The following is a 23,292-nucleotide window of genomic DNA, read 5'->3' on the forward strand; positions in this document are numbered from 1 at the left end:
TCCGTACTGTTAATACGGCGCAAGCGAAGGAATTGCCCATAGGGCACAGCTTTCTTTGTTGCGTCCGTATGGTAGCTATTGAAGTGGAGCAGGGTGTTAGAAGCTGTAGGCTTCCTATATCCTTTTGTTTCCAACCTGCCATCTTTTACTGACACCACGACATCCAAAAACTCCATCTCACAGGGACTGATTTTGCTAGTGAAGAACATATTCATTGTATTCTCCTGATTTAGGTAACATACAAACTCCTCAAAGTCTACTACCGACCCCGTCCAAATTATAAAAATATCATCCACAAAGCGTGAATATCTATGGATGAACCTAGAAAAAGGATTTTTTATACTGAAAATAAAGCGCATTTCAAAAACTGAAAGGAATAAATTGGCCACGATACATGCCACGGGAGTACCCATGGCGACTCCAGATGTTTGGAGGGACCACTTATCCTCAAACATAAAGGTATTGTTAGACAAGATCAAATCCAATGCCTCACAGATAAAGTCTATATATTCCCTACTTCTATCTGTCTTTTCCAGGAGTTCACGAATGCTGTCTATCCCCAACCGATGTAATCACATGTTCACATATGTCACTATGTTTAGCATATTTAGATGGGGTGACGTAGCGAAGGGGGAGGGTCCGTTGAAGCACTCTGCGCGAAACACGCCTGTTACCCGCACCCAGCTGGCGTCTGCTCCATGATGTCCGCACATAAGAAATAAAAGAAGTTGTTACCAGTGTCTGTGAGTGCAGTTTTTTCATCATTTTTCTATCAACTTTGTAATGTGTGTTATTTAAGTGAATGCCCCCCTTCCCCATGTTCCCCCCACCCCGGAAGTGTGGTGCATTATACTTACTGAATTGCTTTCAACCCCGGCCGCCCTATTGGGTCGACAACGTCATCAGCCAATCGTGGCCGAGCAGTTGATGACGCGGTAGAGGGGGGGCCGGCATGAGGGACGGCTGGAGCAGTTCGGCCGGCTTCACAAAGATGACGTTGTCGACCCAGGATGGCGGCCGGGGTCAGCGAGTATAATGCACCACACTTCCGGGGTAGGGAAGAACACGGGGAAGGGGCCATTCACTTAAATAACACACATTACAAAGCTGTATAACTTTGACTCCATAATAAGTCACCTTTCCTGCAACACATCATACCGGGGTATAAAAATAGGCACATTCTGCCTTAAATTATCAGCCTTCACAGATGAAACTCTTGTTTATCTCCAATCCCCATTCATCTTTACACAACATCATCTTTGATATTCACTCCTACAGCGTTCGCTGGATTTGTTATCATCAACCAAATCTAAAGACCTTGTGCTAAAGGGGCTGGCTAGACCCTCTTGGGCCTTGCCTTAACTTCATCTGGAACACCATAGTGCTTACCTACAGTATCTGGGAGTATCAATTACCAAACTTTCCAATTACCTCCTCCAGTTATATAAACACTACATAATCCCCTTCCAAAAATACTCAAAAACCCAACTGACTGCCTGGAAACATTTCACCCTCTGTGTCCTGGAGAGAGAGACTCCTGAAACATACAAAATAAATTGAAATGAGGGATAAATTTCCCTGATATATCTCTTTACAGCCTGGCGACACAGCTATAGATGGTGTTGAGTACACACAGAAAACCGCTCTCGCCAAACTTATCCCAGGATAACCTCCTACATCAACCCAACCTTTAACTACGCCTGTATGTCAAGAGTAACCCCCTTCTGCACACCAAAGCATAGACCAAAAGCAGACATAATTTTGCTAAACTTCCATAACTCTTTATGGAATCCTAACTTTCAAAATGGTACCTGCCTGATGATATTTCACAGATGTTATTCAAATAGGATATCTTGCCTAGAACACATGGTGGACAAAGCTACCAAGAGACTACTTTTTATGAGCTATGCTCACAATGCTGACAATAAAGGGGTACAATAGAAAAAAAGTTATACAACTTTGGAGTATGAAAGTTTATTTAAGTAAATGTAAAGTTTTTTGTTGTTTTTTTTTCTCGAATAAGCACTTTTGTTGACTATCAGACTGCCACCAACATTTGTGATGGGAAATGCAAGGCTATCTAACCCCTGCCATTCCTAACCCCCTGCTCTGCTACAAAGCGATATAAAGAGCAGGGTTTCATTCCCAGTATACTATATATGCTTGTATACAGTAACCGGGAGGAGGCTGACCAACACGATCATTGTGTGCGGCAGCCTCTAAACAGCATGCAGTGATTGACATCACAACTTGCTGTGCTACAACCACTACTCGCTGTAGAGAGGCTGCTGCACACAGCAATCGTGATGGGCAGCCTTCTCTCGGGTACTGTATACAATATACAATAAGGGAGGGGGAGATTAAGGTGATCTCTGCTCTGAATAACACTGTGTGGTATTACTTAAGCAGAGCAGGGGAATGGTAAGTGCAGGGCTAGCTGGTGACAGCAAAGAGGGCGACGGTTTCTTTGTTTCTCCAGGGCACCCCTTAAAACCTCAATAGCTGACCAATATTTACTCCTGGTGCCCAGAGCCTTTTAACCACTCCTTCCTCATAACACCCCCCCCCCCCCCCCCAAATCTATAATCAAGAGTAATTTAACATACTATGTTTTATCTTCATAGACAAAATTATATGTTATCATTGTTCTAATTTATAGTTTTGTCTGAAAGATTTAGGACATTATCTTTTCGTGATTAAAGGGAACCTGTCACCCCCCGTACCGGGGTGACAGGCTCCCGACCCCCGTTAGAGACCCCTATACTTACCTCATCCCGCCGGGTCCCGCTTCTGGATTCAGTCGGGTCCCGGAGATCTCAGCCGCTGCAGCCCGGCGCGCGCGCTGAGAGATGAGTCCAACACCCATAGAGAATGACGGGAGAGTCCAGCGCTCCGTCATTCTCTATGGGTGTTGGACTCATCTGTCAGCGCGCGCGCCGGGCTGCAGCGGCTGAGATCTCCGGGACCCGACCGAATCCAGAAGCGGGACCCGGCGGGATGAGGTAAGTATAGGGGTCTCTAACGGGGGGTCGGGAGCCTGTCACCCCGGCACGGGGGGTGACAGGTTCCCTTTAAAATCCAGTAGCATCCTTGACCGTTCTACTTTGGTATCTCTTCCCCTTTATTGTTGACTGAATTTCAATAACTGTTTAAAACTAAACTACTCAGGATCAGTGGGGGGTCCTGGCAGTCAGACTTCCAGCATTAAGCTTTTTAAGCTCTATCCTATGGATAGGGGAAAATAGCAGAGATGGGAAAACCCCTTCAATGCACTTCAGATGGTGTAAAATGAAACCTGCAGTTCTTCACATATGTCATTTTGGTACCTAATACAGTGGTACCTTGGTTTAAGAGTAACTTGGATTAAGAGCGTTTTGCAAGAAGAGCTCACAGTTTTTCAAAATTGTGACTTGGTTTAAGAGCATTGCTTTGGTTTAAAGGGGTAGTGCGGCGGTAAAGAATTATTCACAGAATAACACACATTACAAAGTTATACAACTTTGTAATGTATGTTATGTCTGTGAATGGCCCCCTTCCCGTGTCCCACCACCCCTGCCCGTGTACCCGGAAGTGTTGGTGCATTATACATTACCTGATCCGTGTCGCGCATGTCCTCCATCTTGTGCCAAACATCATCTTCGGCCGGCCGAATCGCTGCCGACATCCCCCCTCTGCTGCATCATAACTGTGCTCAGCCGCGATTGGCTGAGTACAGTTATGCTCAGCCAATCGCGGCTTAGCAGCTGATGACGCTGCAGAGGGCGGCCGGCATTCGGGACAGTCGGAGCTGTTCGCCGTCCGTCCGAAGAAGACGTCACTGACTGAAGATCAGAAACGGGGGTCGGCACGTGACAGGTATGTATAGCGCACCACACTTACGGGTACACGTGTGGGGGTGGTGGGACACGGGGAAGGGGGCCATTCACAGACATAACATACATTACAAAGTTGTATAACTTTGTAATGTGTGTTATTCTGTGAATAATTCTTTACCGCCGCACTACCCCTTTAAGAGCTCCCAGTACTGGGTGGGAGGCGGAGCCCTGTACTCTGATACAGGAAGTCTTTCTCACCTTCCAAATCATAGCAGACCCACTTGAGGCTGGGGCTTACATCAGGGGATAGGACTGTGGAGGTAATGTCTTCATAGCTGTAACCCAGCCCCCTCTCCCCCCTGACAGATAGAGAGATGCATGTGTGCCCACATATACCCTGCTCATTCCTTCATATTCCCTACAGTCTGTCAGCCCTTGTGTTTCCCATTGTCGCCATAATGAGGATCTGCAGTTCCATCCTGTATCTACAAATTGCTGCTGTGTTATCAGATTTATGCACTTACTGTACATTATATTCCACATGCTGATTGCTTTACCGTATAGTTACTTATAATATGACATTCAGCCATTTCTAAATCTTTGTTTTATTAGTTTTACATGTTATTCAGAATAAAAAAAAAACATTATTTTTGGGGTGTGAAACCAATTGTCTGCATTTCAGTGATTTCTTATGGGAAGTTTTGCTTTGGTTTAAGAGGATTTGTATTACAAGCTCATTCCCGGAACCAGTTATGCTCGTAATCCAAGGCACCACTGTATGTTGTGTTCAGTAATAAATTTAAAGGGGAACTCTAGCGATCCCATAAAAAAAGATGAATGCACAGAAAGTATAAAAGGTGCACTCAATCATTTGACACCTTTCCCACTTGTCTATGGTGCTCCTAGTCATGGAATGAAACTTTTACAAATGATCCCAGTTTTATATGGCACCAGGCAATGAAATTACATCTACCAGCATGCACTGCATCTCAGAGGCAACCGCCAAGTATCCACCTCCTCTTGTTGTATCTGCCCATCGCTGACTCAATCTGCTTCTGCTTTACACTGTAAAAAATACCTATCTATTCATCAACATAGATTAAAAACTAAAATTAAACTGTGTCTCCTTTCCCCTATACTGCTCAAGAGGCAGTCACTGTTCTGTTGTTTATTCGTCCCTTGGCCAGGTGCTCCCAGATTGGTATAATGGCAGTGGTTGGCAGGGTTACAGATGAGGTGTTTCCGCTTGCCTGGCAACAGAAGAGACAGATATCATGTGACCTTAGTCTCAGAAGGGAGGTTGAGCAAAGAGTGAAGACAAAGTGGACCAGGAAGTGAGGATTTTCTGCAGTTTCAGGCTGGGTTCACACTACGTATATTTGAGGCTGTATATTTGAGGCTGTATAGCAACCAAAACCAGGAGTGGATTGAAAACACAGAAAGGATCTGTTTACATAATGTTGAAATTGAGTGGATGGCCGCCATTTAATGGCAAATGTTTGCTGTTATTTTAAAACAACGGCTGTTATATTGAAATAATGGCAGTTATTTACCATTATATGACGGCCATCCACTCAGTTTCAACATTGTGTGAACAGATCCTTTCTGTGTTTTCAATCCACTCCTGGTTTTGGTTGCTATGAGGACCTGACAAGAGGACCAAATACTGCCTGAAATATACGTAGTGTGAACCCAGCCTCAGGGTGCAAGTCAGGATGTGCTGCAGTCAAACAGACCAATTTAAGTATTAAAAGCCCATTACAAACAAGCTTAGATTATAAGTGGGGAGTGAAAAGGGTTAAATAAGTGAAGAACCCATTTAGTTGTCAGTTGCCACATAATGTGGACATTACCTGCTATTTTTGACACACTACAGGGCCAGGGGCATTTGGGATCAAGATTTTCCTGGAATGGTTTCTGGGCAACATGTCACTTTGGCAAAGCTCCTAAAGTACAAGGCACAGGGGAAAGCCTTGAGAACTGATTCCATTGTGTTAAAGGGGAATTTAACAAAAGGAAAACAGTTTTTCTATTAAAAGTACATTAAAAGTTATACAGATGTGTCTATATAATGTATTACCATATCTTTACGGTTCTGCCATATTGGTAGCTGATTGACATCCAGGAAGTCAAGAAAACTGGCCTTTGTGCCAATACATATTGTCTCCTGCTCCCTCTGCTTTCCCCCCTTAGGAGACAAAAAGATTACACGCTTCTGTCTCACATTATGTGTGTTTGCTAAGCACAGGCTGATGATGCAGACAGTGGGCAGGGAGGGATGTCACAAGAGGCCTGGCTGGATCGCCCAATCCCCTGAGTAATTCACCATCTCCGACCAGCCAGAAGCAGGTGCTGCAACGTCACCGATTGTGCAAAAGTCGGCAGTGAAATTAGGGCTATGTTTACACATGCTGGAGTTTCATTGCAGTACTGCAGTGTCTTCGCAAAAATAATGCTAAACAGCCCAAAAGGATTAGAGCCAGCACTGCCAATCCCACCTAGACAAAAAAAAAAAAAGGCATAACCAGTATATCCATGTAAGATAATATCGGATAAAGTCCTTATTGTCAGGCTCAACCTAAAAAGATAAAAGATGCTTGATCAGAATGTGGGTGGAGATAAAAAGGAAAATAAATTAAAAAAGTTCTTTACTTTATTCCAATATCTACGTTATAGGTAGTAAAAGTGTAATGTGTAATGTTACAGGTAGAGAATACAGTCTGCTGTGTGGTGTTAACAGGTATAGAATACAGCGTGCTGTGTGGGTGGGACCAAAATGAAATAATAAAGTACTACAAATAATTCAGTAACACAACGAAACAGCAATGTGTGAACACAGCCTAGATGTTCTGCAACAGATTTGGGAGGGGAATGGGCAGGGTTGAGCACTGTGATGAACAGCTAGAGGGAAAGTAATGCATTCTGGAACCTGTAGTGCTGAGTACAACTGCTCAATCAGGAAGTACAGCCACAAAATACAGAACAAAACCCTCCAAAACAAAAAGGTAAGCAATGCAATATGCTTCTGCAGGAAGCTCATTTTTTTTTACCTCTACCTGGAGTTCCCCTTTAACTACAACCCTTGGGATAGCCTAAAATATCTAAAATATTTATCTAACCACCAGTGAAGTGAAATTACATGAACCTGTATTCTGAACTACACTTAGAGCCATAATGTATTTTTTTTTTTTTGTTGATGTTGCCATATGATTGAGGTGTTTTGTTTTTTTTTCTTATAGGTGAGGCCAGGCAGACCTCATTTTTTGTAACACATTTTTTTTAAAACATCAGCAATCCAGCAAAAAAGAGTGTGGCACTCATGTCTTAGTCCAATATTACTTTTTATTGTGCCATAGAAAGGTAAGAGTGCACAAAAAAGGCGACGATCGTTTCGCACTTCAACGCGCTTTGTCATAGACCCCAGGAGAGCCAGATCCCGCTATTCCCTAGATGGTGGAGAGACAGTGCCGTCACTCCATATTGACTGCAGCTAGTAGTACACATTTTTTTTACTCTTACATTTTATATGAGAGCTTATGTTTTGCAGGGCAAATAGTCCCTTTTTAAAGACACCCTTCAATTAATCATAAATTGTACTGCAGAAAAGAGCAAAAAATATTTTGGGGCGGAAATTGCAAAAAAAGACAAAAAACCCAGCAGTTTTGCAACTTTTTTTGCAAAGGAATTTTGTTTATAAATTTTATTGCAAAGTGAACAATGTAGAATGTTATGTTTATTCTGTAGAATCCAATAAGCAAAGTATGGAGAAAAGGAAAGGCTTCTCACTAATTCGCTGTGGTTTCTGCCAGACCATTGAAGACAGCAAATTGGTGAGAAGCCTTTCCTTTCCTCCATACTGTGTTTATTGGATTTAGTTGGCGTGCTTGACTAGTGGAGTCCGGTAGTGTGAAGGCTGCTATAAACTTTATTTAGTGCGGTATTGCAAGTTCTTTTGTGATGTTTATTCTGCAGGTCAGTATGATAACAGTCAGTGCCAGGGTGACAGGCTCCCGAACCCCCCCTAGAACCCTTCATACTTACTTGATCGCTTCTTCGGCCGATTCCGGGACGGAGATATCCCCGTGAGAAGCCCGGCGCGTGCTGCTGAGCTGAGTCCGACGCTCATAGACAATGAAAGGAGCGTCGGAGTCACCATTCATTCTCTATGAGCGTCGGACTCACCTCAGCGGCGCACGCGTCAGGCTTCCCGTGGTGATATTTCCGTCCGGGACCTGCCAAAGAAGCGATCAAGTAAGTATGAGGGGCTCTAGGGAGGGTTCGGGAGCCTGTCATCCCGGCACCGGGGGTGACAGGTCCTCTTTAAATAGGTTGTGCCCAAGATAGGAGATGCCACCTACTGGGGAGTGGAGGTTAAAATCCACAGGAAATACCTACAGGAGAATACTACCTATTGTGTAGATTACCTACTACCTATTAGTGATGACTGCATGGGGGATACTATCTGCATGAAGATGCACAACTACTATATGGATGCACAGAAGGAGACAAAACTACAAAGGACACTCATACTGCAAGAAGACCTCGTAACTGTATGTCCTCGTGCGGGTGCGGGCGTTCAGAGCGGGGCCGCGCGGCGACCCCGCTCTGAACCGCCGTGATCCCGGGTGCCTCATGTAGACCGGGATCGCGGCTATTAACGGGCACGGTCCGATCGCCGTGCCCGCTAATTAGATAATCGGATTAGATTACCGGATTCAGCCGTTCTCTGGTGTCTAGTGGGGGAGATCGCTCCTCCGGGACGTCGTTACTGAAGCCGGCCGGGGACCGCTCCAAGATGGTGCCATTCCCGATTCGGCACTCGTTTGTTTTCGGCTGCAGCAGCCGAAAGCAAACGAGTGCCGATCTCATTGATCTTTGCTGTATAACTATACAGCAAAGATCTCAATGAGCGATCAAAGTGTATATACTAGAAGCCCCCCAGGTTGTAAATAAAAATAAACAAATAAATAAACATGTTTGGAATCGCCGCGTGCGTTATCGCCCGAACTATTAATTAATCACATTCCTGATCTCGCACGGTAAACGGCGTCAGCGCAAAAATATCCCAAAGTGCAAAACTGCGCATTTTTGGCAGCATCAAATTCAGAAAAATTGTAATAAAAAGCGATCAAAAAGTCGCATGTGCACAGTCTAGGTACCGATAGAAAGTAAACATCATGGCGCAAAAAATGACACGTGACACAGCCCCATAGACCAAAGGATAAAAGCCTTATAAGCCTTGGAAGGGAACGATTTTAAGGGACATATATTTGTTAACAATGGTTTGAATTTTTTACAGGCCATCAGATAAAAGAAAAGTTACATGTTACGTATCGTTTTAATCGTAACGACTTGTGGAACATATAAAACATGTCAGTTTTTCCATAGGACACATGACGTAAAAACACAGTCCCCCCAAAGAAAAATAATTGTGTTTTTTTTTTTCAATTTCACTGCGCATATAATTTTTTTCTGGTTTCGCAGCATATTTTATGCAAAAGTTCAGCCTGTCATTGCAAAGTACAATTAGTGACGCAAAAAATAAGGGTTCATGTGGGTCTGTAGGTGTAAAAATGCAAGTGCTAAGCACAAGTAGGAAAAAACGAAAACGCAAGAACAAAAATTAGCCTGGTTCCGAAGGGGTTAATCTGGCAGATTCTATGTATATAAGTTGTAGCCTGGAGAAGTCTTCATGATGGCCGGGCCAGATGGAGAAGAAAACAAAAAAGTGACCGACTGCGAGATGATGACACCTGTACATCACTGGGTATACTGGTCTTTGCTCTGTGGAGATGAGTGATGTGTAATAATGGTATAATAGTATTAGTCACTATGTGGTGGTGAAGGTGTGGCAAAAATATTTATTATATAGTATAACAGTTTTTGTTGCTAGTAATAATGGTCTTGGTATACTAGATGCTATCTAGTAATGATATGGTTTTTTTTCTTATATACTGGCATTATTGGTCTTGGTATACCAGGTTTTACTGATGGTATGGTGGTATTAGTCACTATGTCGTGAAGGTGTGGCAATAATATACTGTAGGTTACTTATATAATATTATTAGTTAACTGGATTTGGTCAGACATAATGTGACAGTGTGGTGATATGTAAATATCCTACCAAAAATATATTTTATTATAGTTAAGTATTTATTGAGCATTAGGTATGTTGGTAAACTGTTTTGTTATTTTTTGTTATTTTGTTTTGTTAAGCCTTACAGACTTCTAATATACTGTATGTGGCATTAAAATGTGTTATATAAAATACACTGTTGTATATCAAACTTCTTATTAAGCAGGATGCAACAAAGAGGCCACGGATCCGTGCCACGGATGTTTTAGGACCCTAGCAACACTCCTGATTATATTGATCATTAATTATATGCATTAAAGGGGTTATCCAGCGCTACAAAAACATGGCCACTTTCCCCCTACTGTTGTCTCCAGTTTGGGTGGGGTTTTGAAACTCAGTTCCATTGAAGTAAATGGAGCTTAATTGCAAACTGCACCTGAACTGGAGACAACAGTAGGGGGAAAAGTGGCCATGTTCTTGTAGCGCTGGATAACCCCTTTAATGGTGTGGTGGGGCTTTAAAGGGGTTGTCAAGCAAAAAACTTTTTCTTTCAAATCAACTGGTATCAGAAAGTTATATAGATTTGTAATTTACTACTATTAAAAAATCTCAAGTCTTCCCATAGTTATTTAGCTACTATATGTCCTGCAGGAAATGTTTTATTTTCAGTCTGACAGTGCTGTCTGCTGACACCTCTGGCCAAGACAGGAACTGTCCAGAGCAGGAGAGGTTTTCTATGGGGATTTAAAGAGAATCGAGACAAGAGTTCCCGTCTCGGCCAGAGATGTCAGCAGAGAGCAGTGTCAGAATGAAAATAAAACATTTCCTGCAGGACAAACAGCAGCTAATAAGTATGGGAAGACTTGAGATTTTTAATAAAAGTAAATTACAAATCTATAAAACTTTCTGACGCCAGTTGCTTTAAAAGAAAAAGTTTTACGCTAGGGTCCACAATCTATGATTTATTAGCCACTAATAACAACAACTTCCAGAAACAGAGATACAGTGGTGCCTTGGATTACGAGCATAATTCGTTTCGGTACCGTGCTTGTAATCCAAATCGACTCTTAAGCCAAAGCAAATTTTCCCGTAAGAAATCATAGAAATGCAGACAATTGGTTTCACACCCCAAAAATAAATATTTATTATTCTGAACAACATGTAAGATTAATGAAACAAAAATTCAGAAAAAAGCAGAATATGCGATATTATAAGTTACTGTAGAGTAATGGAGAGGATGGGAAACACAAGAGCTGACAGAGACTGCAGGGAGCATGAAGGAGTGAGCAGGTCATATGTGGGCACAGTATAGCAGCACTCTCTGTCTGGGGAGAGAGGGGTTACAGCTATGGAGAGATAACCTTCACAGTCCTGTCCCCTGATGTAAGCCCCAGCCTCAAGTGGATCTGCTATGATTTGGAAGGTAAGGGAGACTTCCTGGGTCAGAGTACAGTGCTGTAGACCACGCTATACAGACCATGCCCCTCCTCCACTCGCGCTCCCACCCAGTACAGGGAGCTCTTAAACCAAAGCACTGCTCTTAAACCAAGTCACAATTTTGAAAAATTGTGAGCTCTTAAACCAAGGTACCACTGTATGTCATAAAAAGACCAGTACACCAAGGTATAATAAATAACTAGTTCTTTATTGAAATCCACATATATAAAAAAAAAAAAAAAAAAAAAAATGAAAAAAAAAGAAAAAAGTTCCCCGTTACAAATACATCTGTTGGTGCCACACAAATAAATATTATTAACAACACATAAAAGGGCACCAACTCAGAGTGAGAGACAGAGAGAGAGAGACACTGACTGTTAGGAAACATGAATATGCATCACGTGTCTCGACATCAGTGAACTAGCCAGACCTTCCCTCCGGGAAGGAACAACCAAGCCAAAGGCATTCTCCAGTCAAGGAAACCACCTCAGTAAGGTATCCATCCACAGACAGCTGTTTCAGGGTTTTTGCCCCTCATCAGTGTGGAGTAGGTTTCTGTTAGGAAACATTCCCACGTCCATTGTTCTGTCCGTAATTGCTGGCACGCAATTGTGGACTCAACATAGGACCAATGTTATTTTTTTTTTCTGGGCCCCCCGGTAGCCTCTGGCATGTATACTCACGGCAGAGAAGGCAGAGAAGAGGAGTCTTGTAATTTGAACGCCGGAAGTCACGCGCTTCCATAGAGAATGCATGGAAGCGAGTGACTTCCGGCTATAATGACAGCTCAGAGAAGAGGACTCATAGCAGTCGGCGGAAGTGAGCGCGCGCCGGATTTGAACCGCACCGCGGGACGGGACCGGGGCTACGCCGCAGGACATCGATCATCTTGCGTGAGTATACATGCCAGAGGCTACCGGGGGGCCCAGAAAAAAAAAAAGTGAACTGCTTCTTTAATGGCCCAGTTCACATGCCCGTACGGATAGTTAGTCTAATGAAGTGCCAATGTAATGCTCTGTGAAGCACGGGGCACTACAGATACACATTCGCAGGGCTGTCCGCGGCTTGCATTACGGAAAATTTAATGTAACCTTAGCAATTAACATCTGCAAAAAAACAAAACACATGGATATGTACTGCTGAAAAAAGATAGGGAGTACAATCTATGACTTATTAGCCAATAATTACAACTTCCAGAAACAGATATATGGTCATAAAAAGACTGGTACACCAAGGTATAATAAATAAGTAGTTATAGTGCTTGAAAAAGCACTATATTGTAATCCATATCCATCTTCTTTCGCTTCTTCTTCCAGCCATTTTTCTGCGATTAAAACAGCCCGAACCGCTTTGCGCTCATACTCCGTTTAAACTGCGTTTCTAAGCCCTCGGTGGTGACAGATGTGCTATCTATTTTTGGTTTAGATCAGATTTGTCGCTTTTAAGAAATTTACGTTTAACCCCTTAGCGACCCATGACGTATCTGATACGTCATGGTGCCGCGGGGGGTGTTCAGAGCGGGGTCCCGCCGGGACCCAGCTCTGAACGGCGCTGATCCCAGCTGACACGTGCAGCCGGGCAGTGCCTCTATTAGCCGGCGCGGGTCCCGTTGCCGCGCCGGCTAATTAAGCCTCTAAGTGCAGCTGTCAAACCTGACAGCTGCACTTAGAGGCTTTGTACACACTATCCCTGGTGTCTAGTGGGATGGATCTCCCCCCCGCGATGCGATCGCGGGGGGGAGATCCGTTCCTCTGCCCGTGCCGGGCCTCAGCGTCGGAATGACGCTGATCCCGGCTCGGCAATAGATTGCTATGGCCTGCAGCAGGCCATAGTAATCTATGACCGATCTAATCGATCTTTGCTGTGTATATACACAGCATTGATCTCTATGAGAGATCAGTGCTGTCTATATACAAGTCCCCCAGGGGGGCTTCTAGTTACAGTAAAAAAAAAAGTAAAAAAGTGTTTATTAATAAAAAATCCCCTCCCCTAATAAAAGTCCAAATCACCCCCCTTTTCCCATTTTATAAATATAAATTAATAAACATATTTAGTATCGCCGCGCGCGTAATCGCCCGAACTATTAATCACATTCCTGATCTCGCACGGTAAACGGCGTCAGCGCAAAAAAATTCCAAAGTGCAAAATTGCGCATTTTTGGTCGCATCAAATCCAGAAAAAATGTAATAAAAAACAATCAAAAAGTCGTATATGCGCAATCAAGGTACCGATAGAAAGAACGCATCATGGCGCAAAAAATGACACCTGACACAGCCCCATAGACCAAAGGATAAAAGCGCTATAAGCCTGGGAATGGAGCGATTTTAAGGAACGTATATTTGTTAACAATGGTTTGAATTTTTTAAAAGCCATAAGATACAATATAAGTTATACATGTTATATATCATAGTAATCGTAACGACTTGAGGAACATGCATAACAAGTCAATTTTACCATAGGACGGACGGCGTAAATGCAAAACTCCCCGAAATCAAAACAAATTCGTTTTTTTTTTTTCAATTTGACAGCGCAAATGATTTTTTTCCGGTTTCGCAGCAAATGTTATGGAAAAACAATGCCTGTCATTGCAAAGTACAATTGGTTTCGCCAAAAATAAGCGCTCATATACGTCTCTAGGTGAAAAAATGCAAGCGCTATGGACTTTTAAACTTAAAATGGAATAAGCAAAAGCGCAAAAATGAAAATAGGCTTTGACCTTAAGGGGTTAAAGACCCCTAATTTCCCATAGAAAATAATGGCCCATTGGAAATAATGGCCACACTGTAAATGCTAACAGCCAATCACAGCACATATGCAAATAGCTGAAATAAAGCAGCCAATAGAAATATCAAGGTCTTGTCAGTCAATGCCTAACAACGTCCACACAGTCACATGTCCACTACTGGCCAATAGAAGATGTAGAAGATGGAAGGTCCTAAACAATTTTATCTCACTGACATGAGTAAGATGGTCATGGTAACCGAGCAATGATCTTTACCATTATAAGTAGCAGAGTTCAGTCAGTAAAGTAGCAGAGCTGAGGGGATAGGACCCAAGTCGCTCTTAACCTCTTAAGGACATATGACGTACCCCTACGTCATATGTCCTCACTTGCACTTCAAAGCGGGGCCGCGCGGCGGCCCCGCTTTGAAGTGCCGCGATCCCGGGTGCCGCGAGTAGCCCGGGACCGCTGCTATTAGCGGGCACGGTCTGATTGCCGTGCCCGCTAATTAGCTAATCGGAGGCAGCTGTCAAAGTTGACAGCTGCCTCCGATTACCGGAGGCAACGTTTCCCTGGGGTCTAGTGGGGGAGATCGCTCCTCCGGGACCTTGTCCCGGAGGAGCGATCTCCGTTACTGATGCCGGCCGGGGACGCGTCCAAGATGGCGCCGTCCTCGGCTCGGCACTCGTTCGTTTTCGGCTGCAGCAGCCGAAAGCAAACGAGTGCCGATCTCATGGATCTCTGCAGCATATCTATGCTGCAGAGATCTCAATGAGAGATCACAGTGTATATACTAGAAGTCCCCCAGGGGGGCTTCTAGTATATGTGTAAAAAAAAAAAAAATAAAGTGTTGTTAATAGTAAAAAGCCCCCTCCCCTAATAAAAGTCTGAATGACCCCCCTTTTCCCAGGTTTTAAATAAAAGTAAACAAATAAATAAATAAACATGTTTGCTATCGCCGCGTGCGTAATCGCCCAAACTATTAATTAATCACATTCCTGATCTCGTACGGTGAACGGCGTCAGCGCAAAAAAATCCCAAAGTGCAAAATTGCGCATTTTTGGTCCCATCAAATCCAGAAAAAATTTTATAAAAAGCGATCAAAAAGACGTATATGGGCAATCAAGGTACCGATAGAAAGATCACATCATGGCGCAAAAAATTACACCTCGCACAGCCCCATAGACCAAAGGATAAAAGCGCTATAAGCCTGGGAACGGAGCGATTTTAAGGAACCTATATTGGTTAACAACGGTTTGAATTTTTTACAGGCCATCAGATACAATATAAGTTATACATGTTATATATCGTTTTAATCGTAACAACTTGAGGAACATGCATAACAAGTCAGTTTTACCCCAGGGCGAATGGCGTAAAAACACATTTCCCCCAAATAAAAGAAATGCGTTTTTTTTTTCAATTTCACCACACTTTGAATTTTTTTCTGGTTTCGCAGTGTACTTTATGCAAAAATTCAGCCTGTAATTGCAAAGTACAATTAGTGACGCAAAAAATAAGGGGTCATGTGGGTTTCTAGGTGGAAAAATGCAAGTGCTATGACCTTTTAAACACAAGGAGGAAAAACCGAAAACGTAAAAACGAAAATGGGCCCCGTCCTTAAAGGGTTAAAGGGACCCAAGTGGCTCTTAAAGGGATGAGACCCAAGTCGCTTTTAAAGGGGCCTAAGTGACTCTTAAAAGGGACGGGACCCAAGTCACTCTTAAAGGGGCGGTCTCCAGGGTTAAAGTTTTTCTTAAAAGAAAGTCACTGTTAAAGGGGCACATTTTTGAAGAACTATGTATTTCACTGGAAATGCAAATCTAGTTTTTATTAAAATCCACATATATATATATAAAAAAATACAAAAAAAAGTTCCATGTTATAAACACATCGGTTGGTCGCCACACAAATAAATATTATTAGCACATAAAAGGGCACAAACTCAGAGTGAGAGAGCGAGAGAAACTGTTAGGCCACATTCACAGTCCATTGTTCTGTCCGTAATTGCTGGCAAGCAATTGTGGACTCAACATAGGACCAATATTATTTAACGGGTCAGTTCACATGCCCGTATGGATAGTTAGTCTAATGAAGTGCCAATGTAATGCTCTGTGAAGCACAGGGCACTACAGATACACATTCGTAGTGCTGCCTGCGGCCGGCATTACGGATGAGTGAACATAGTTACATAGTTAATACGGTTGAAAAAAGACACATGTCCATCAAGTTCAACCAAGGAGGGGATGGATACAGGGAAGGGGTGATAGGTTCTATACATATGCATTTATATTATTTTGGTCTAAGAACTTGTCTAGCCCTGTTTTGAAGCCCTCTACTGTTTTTGCTGTGACCAGACCCTGTGGTAGACTGTTCCACAGATTCACAGTTCTCATGGTAAAGAAGGCTTGTCGCCTCCGGAGATTGAACCTTTTTTTCTCCAGGCGGAGGCAGTGCCCTCTTGTCCTTTGTGGGGGATTTTACCTGGAACATCTTTTCCCCATATTTCTTGTAGGGGCCATTTATATATTTAAATAAGTTAATCATATCTCCCCTTAAACGTCTCTTCTCCAGACTAAACAAATTTAATTCTTTTAATCTCTCCTCATAACTAAGATGCTCCATTCCCCTTATTAGTTTAGTTGCCCGTCTTTGTACCCTCTCCAGCTCTAGAACATCCTTTTTATAAATCGGGTTCCAAAACTGGACAGCATACTCCAGATGAGGCCGCACCAAAGCTTTATAAAGCGGTGATATTATATCCCTGTCCCGAGAGTCCATGCCTGTTTTAATGCATGACAATATCCTGCTGGCCTTAGAAGCAGCTGACTGACATTGTGTGCTGTACTGTAGTCTATTATCTACAAGTACACCCAGATCCTTCTCCATCAGCGACTCTCCCAGAGTAACTCCCCCCAGGACATATGATGCATAAACGTAACCTTAGCAATAAAAACAAATCCTAGGACTCTCCCACCATCAAAGATGACCATCTTTTGCAATACCTAATATAGGTATATAAAACAGCCCACATTCACCCTGCAATTTACAAGAAAAACCCTGTAAAGTGCAAGTGCAAATATAAAAAGCGCAATGTTAAAATGCAAAAAAAACATGAAAATGCAAAAAAGAAAGATAGGTATTTTTACATAATCATCATGCTGTAATGATGTTTCATTCTAATGATTCAGACAATTCCGCACACGACAATACCAAAAGGGTTTTGGTGTTTTTCCTTCACATTTTTTATATGAAAAAATGGGAAAAGGTGGTGATTTTAACTATTAGGGAAGGAATCTTTTTATTTTTAAAAACATTATTTTTACACAATAATTAAATAGCATTGATCAGTGTTCTCGTTAAGATATTTAATACATATATAAAAACCTTTTTTGGCTGGAAAGGTTAAAAAAAAAAAAAAAAAACTACAGTGGTACTTTGGTTTAAGAATAACTTGGTAAGTTGTATTGAGAGTGTTTTGCAAGAAGAGCTAGAAAAAAAATGTATAGTACCGTGTTAGACAGAAAAATCCATATCATGCTAACTACTTGTGATCAAAGTATTTTAGGAGTGATGCCTTTATTGGCCAACAAAAAAATTATTAGAGCTGTGAGCTTTTGGGATTCAAAAGATTCCTTCATCAGACAAGTTCACAAGAAGAGCTCAAAGCTTTTCAAAATTGTAACTTGGTTTAAGACCTCCCAGTACTGGGTGGGAGGGGTATGGTCTGCAGCACTGTACTCTGACCTACGAAGTCTCCCTCAGAGTGGCGGATTAAATGTACCCTGGGCCCCGGGCTGTCCCCCCTACCTGGGCCCCCCCTCCTTCCACTTCGTACACAACCAACCCCAGCTGAAAAACAACTCCCATCATGAACTGCCAGCAGGCCATGATGAGGTTGTAGTGCCGTAACCTGGAGAGACAGAAGACTGCAAAACTACAACTCCCATCATGAGCAGCCAGTAGACATGATGAAGATTGTAGTGCTGCTATCTGGAGAGACAGACTGCATAACTACAACTCCCATCATGAAGTGTTAACAGGGCATGATGGAGGTTGTAGTTCTAGGGATAATCTGTCAATGTTTCTGCTCTTCTCTGGGGCTTACATCTACACATATAATGTACATACATACACCACATACATACATTGTATACACATATACTGTGCATGCATACATACACCATATACATACTGTGCATGCATACGGTTACATCATTTACACACATACTGTAATGCATACACATACATCATATACACCCATACTGTACATGCATATACATACATTATATACACCCACACTGTACATGCATACACATATACATACATCATATACACCCATACTGTACATGCATGCACATATACATACATCATATACACCCATACTGTACATGCATACACATATACATATCACATACACATACTGTACATGCATACACCATATACATATCACATACACATACTGTACATGCATATACCATATACATACATCATATACACACACTACATGCATACATCATATACACATACTGTACATGTGTACATACATCCTTTAAACACACATAGTACATTTACTGAGCACATTACATACGGAAACACACTTTATACACATACACTTCCACACTGCATGTTTACATCCACAGTTCTCATACACAGAGACAGGCACGTGTGTGCACACACACACACACACACACACAATATACAGCCTGACCCAGTGTAACACCACACACAGTATACAGCCTGACCCAGTGTAACACCACACACAGTATACAGCTTGACCCAGTGTAACATCACACACAGTATACAGCCTGACCCAGTGTAACATCACACACAGTATACAGCCTGACCCAGTGTAACAGACACCACACACACAGTATACAGCCTGACCCAGTGTAACAGACACCACACACACAGTATACAGCCTGACCCAGTGTAACAGACACCACACACACAGTATACAGATCTGGGGATCTGCAGCTTCTTCCTGTATCTACAAATTGCTGCTGTTTTTTCACTCTTATTCACTTACTATATAGTACACATCACATGCTGGTTGCTATATTGTACAGTAACTTATAATATGACATATCCAGCTTTGTAAATGTTTGTTTTATTTGTTTTACCTGTTCAGAATAAAAAAAAAATTATTGGGGGGGGGGGGGGATCCATTTGTCTGCATTTCCATAATTTCTTACGGGAAAATTTGCTTTGGTTTAAAAGTGATTTGGATTACAAGCATGGTCCCGAAACAAATTATGCTAATAATCCCAGACACCGCTGATGAATTAAGAGACAATGGGGGAGATTTAACCAACTGGTGTAAAGTAGAACTGGCTAAGTTGCCCCTAGCAACCAGATTCAACCTTTCATTTTCCAAGGAATCTGAAGAATGAAAAATGGAATCTACTTTACACCCCTTTGATAAATCTCCCCCTATGTTCTGATCAGTGGGGTACAGGTGCAAAGACTGAAATGAAATTGGCAGAAGACCCATCTAACCCCTGCTGTTTCTGCTGAGCACCTGTCAGCACTCATCTACACTTCCATAATCAGTGACAAAAAAAAAAAAAAAAAAAGTCATTGTTTGGCCCGCAGTTGCAGCAAGAAATAATTATCTTGAATGAAGGGGTCCATGCTAAAGTGAATTAGCAGTCCTTGGCTGTGTGCGTGATCTAATTTAAAGAAATCCCACAAGCTGTCCAAAGTTTTATCTAACCTGAATTTCAGTGGCACAGTGTTGCTCTAGCTAGTCAATCAAGCAAATTCACAGCGTTGTGAGCCACAAAGGAGTTCTTATCACTGTGTCAGGCTGGAATCCCAAAAACTAGAAAATCATGTGCCTAATCGCACTGTGTGTGCACAGTCCTATACCAAGTCGCCTCCCCTTGGTCAATCCAACAGTAAAAATAAAGTAATCAGGACACTTATATCTTCAGAAATTTCCTTACTTTACTTTTTTTCTTTTTTCTTATGCGATATAACAAATCTTCTTATACAAAAATATAACAAAATAAATCACCACAGTGCGCAGGATTCAGGAGTTTCAGATGTTCATGCCAAATCTCTGGCCGGCTCCATTCCTCCTCTGAGACTCTCACTCTCTTCAGATGGTATGATGACGACTGAGCGTGCTGCTACGTTTCGGGGTCCGCCCCCTTTTTCAAGCATAATCCAGTAGTGCACCCTTTACCAATTTATACTAGTAGATCATTTGCATATCATTTACTCTAAAAACAATCAGATATAAAAATTAGAAGTTCTACACTAATAAAGATGACTACTAGACTTTTAATAGAAGCTCTTTCTTTCACTTTAGTATACGTCACCATTATTTAAACGTCATCATATGCAATATAAGATGGTATATACACCCCACTCACAAAAATACAGCAAAATTACACATCTCGTTAAGCCCTTTCGGGTACAGACTTTCTAGCAAGTATATCCAGTATGTCTCTTTCTGCAACAATTTCTTTTTTATCTCCGTTTTGTTTATCCCATGTACTTCCTCCAGTATGAGCCATTTAAGATCATAAACCTTATGATTAAATTCGTGGAAATGACGTGCCACTGACGTTTCCCCAAATTTTTTGGTGTCCTCCGATCCCTCATTTTTCTGTGATTTTTGTGCATATGTACGTATGGCAGATTTGTGCTCATTTAGTCTCAGTCTAATTTCTCTCGTAGTCTGCCCTACGTACACACGCCCACATGGACATCGCAACATGTAGACAACGTTAGTCGTCCTACATGTATACATGCCTTTTATCATGATTTTATTCCCTTTTTGAGGGTGGTTAACACTATCTCCTCTGATAATCCCATTACAGTTCTGGCAGGATAGACAAGCAAAGGTCCCTTTGCGACAAGTTCTTAGTTTCATTTGTCTAGTTTTTTGTGGCCCTTTTATATCAGATTTAACTACCATATTAGCTATTGATTGTCCTTTTTTATATACAATCACTGGTGGTTCTCCAAACAGTTTACCATATTTATCATCATGTTTCAACATACTCCAATACTTCAAAATAGTTTTTCTCACCATTTTAGAATGTTTGTCATATTTAGATTGAAACATTATTTGTCCCTCTTTTTTTATCTCTTTCTCGTGTCTTCATTAGTTCCTCTCTTGGTATTACCTTAACCTCTTCCCATGCTTTCTTTACTTCACTCTTGTTATAACCTCTCTCACAGAACTTCTGCACCATCTTAACCCCTTGCATTTCACATGTTGTCTCATCCTTACAAATACGTTTCACCCGCATTAACTGACTCCTAGGGATCCCCCTGAACGTCATGGGGGCATGGTGACTAGTTCTGTGCAAAAGGTTATTCCTATCCATTTCTTTAGTGTACAGTTTTGTATCTATTTGACCATTCTGTACTGTCAACTCAACATCCAAATATTGAACTGTGGTACTATGTATCGCCGCCGTAAATTCTATCAACTCATGGGCAGCATTCAGATGCAGAATAAAAGAATTTAATTCTTCTCTGGTACCGGTCCACAGCAATAGGACGTCGTCCACAAATCTTAACCAAGTATGCAAATGAATGCTGTGCTCATGCGTTGAGAGACATCTATCCTCTAATGCTGCCATAAAGATGTTCGCAATACTGGGGGCCACTGGGGACCCCATTGAAGCGCCTTGCGTTTGTAAGAAAAATTCTTCACCAAATCTGAAATAATTTGTTAATATAATCTTCAGAAGTGACAGTAAAAAGCCTATTGTGGAATTGTCTATTGTTGCATTTTCACATAATTTCTCACATACTACTTCCAAGGCTTCAGGGCATGGTATAAGTCATGTCTCCGATAAAAGTCATGTCTCTGACATCAAGAGCTTCTAGTCGGACCAAGAGATCAGTAGTATCTTTGAGACATCGGGGTAACTTTTTAACTATTTCTTGTAGATACTGATCCACATACGATGCAGGGGCATAGAACAAGGAATCTGTTCCAGGTATTATAGGACGACCCGGAGGATGGTCCAGCCGCTTATGAATTTTGGGAAGTAGATATAGGACGGGAATCCTAGGGTTTTGGTTTACTAACATGGAACAGACTTCCTTGTCTATGATCCCCTGCTCGTATGCTTCACTAACCAGAGCAACTAATTCCTCCATGAAATTTTCTGTGGGATCTACAGACAACTTCTTGTAAACCATTACATCTGCAAGTTGGGTAAGGGCTTCATGTAGGTAGTCTGATCGGTCCAATATAACCGTGGCCCCGCCTTTATCGGCCTTTTTTATTATAATATTTTTATCATTTTTCAAAGAGAACAACGCTTTACGTTCTTCCACGGTTAACTATCCCAGAAAGCTCGAGCAGCTGCATACACGTGAAACTAATATACTGCTCCATGCATCCACTCTCACGGAATACGTGAAGGCAAAACGAATCCCTAGGGGATTAAGAAGCAAGTTGAAACCAGTACTGCTTAAGAATGATGTTTTGTATCAGCAAAAATGTTTTGCGATATCTAACCAATATTCTACAGACCTGATGTACCTAACTATCCAACACCTCCAGTTAGCACTCAGAGAAATTAAAATTGAGATTACCCAATATGATCGGGAATTTAAAGACACAGCTTCATTAGAGGAGTATGAGAAAACAAATCTAGAGCTAAAGAAAAATATTGAACTGCTTAAAGCTTCTTTATTTCAGAATAAACTTAGCAAGTTTGAACGGGACTCTCAAGATTACTTGCACAATCGGGTATACACCTGGGCTGAAGAGAGTAGATGCCCTATCCAGCGGTCCATGAGAGACTCCAGTTCAAACAGTGCGTCTTCTAACCAAAGTACCATCGCAGTAAGGAATATTAATGAAAAAGTTTTTTTAGGAAAAAACAAAGGTCAACCAACCAAGATCGACACGTCCAGTGGAGCAAGACCGAAAACACCAGCAGTGACAACAAAGAAGAAGGCGGTGAGCTAGTTGTAAATTTGTCATCTTGTACATTAACCCGAGCTGAATCTAGCGTGTTGAACAAGGGGTTGGGTTTTGTTCCTACACAATCTATGACGAAATTTGACTTTATGATTGACTTCTACAAGATGTGTCGTGCTATGCGCCTAAAAATGTATTTTATGGGCACTGAAAGAAGTAAAAAATATACTAGCATTAAGATCCCTAAGAAATGCAAAAATAAGTCTAACTTTGATCCAGTGGTTGAGAGCACACTGTTGAATAATTTTGAGAAAGTTGTTGTGGAAGAGGTCATGACGGATTGGGA

The 23,292-nt window shown here is 41.9% G+C and overlaps 1 protein-coding gene across 2 annotated transcripts in view; it reads right to left on the reverse strand.

Moving 5' to 3' along the window:
- The window catches only part of PGAP1 (post-GPI attachment to proteins inositol deacylase 1), a 321,065-nt gene that overhangs the window by 202,873 nt on the left and 94,900 nt on the right, over positions 1-23,292 (reverse strand). The gene's annotated exons all lie outside the window — the stretch shown is intronic.

Source organism: Dendropsophus ebraccatus, chromosome 9 (genome assembly GCF_027789765.1).
Source record: "Dendropsophus ebraccatus isolate aDenEbr1 chromosome 9, aDenEbr1.pat, whole genome shotgun sequence".
NCBI classification, from domain to species: Eukaryota; Metazoa; Chordata; class Amphibia; order Anura; family Hylidae; genus Dendropsophus; species Dendropsophus ebraccatus.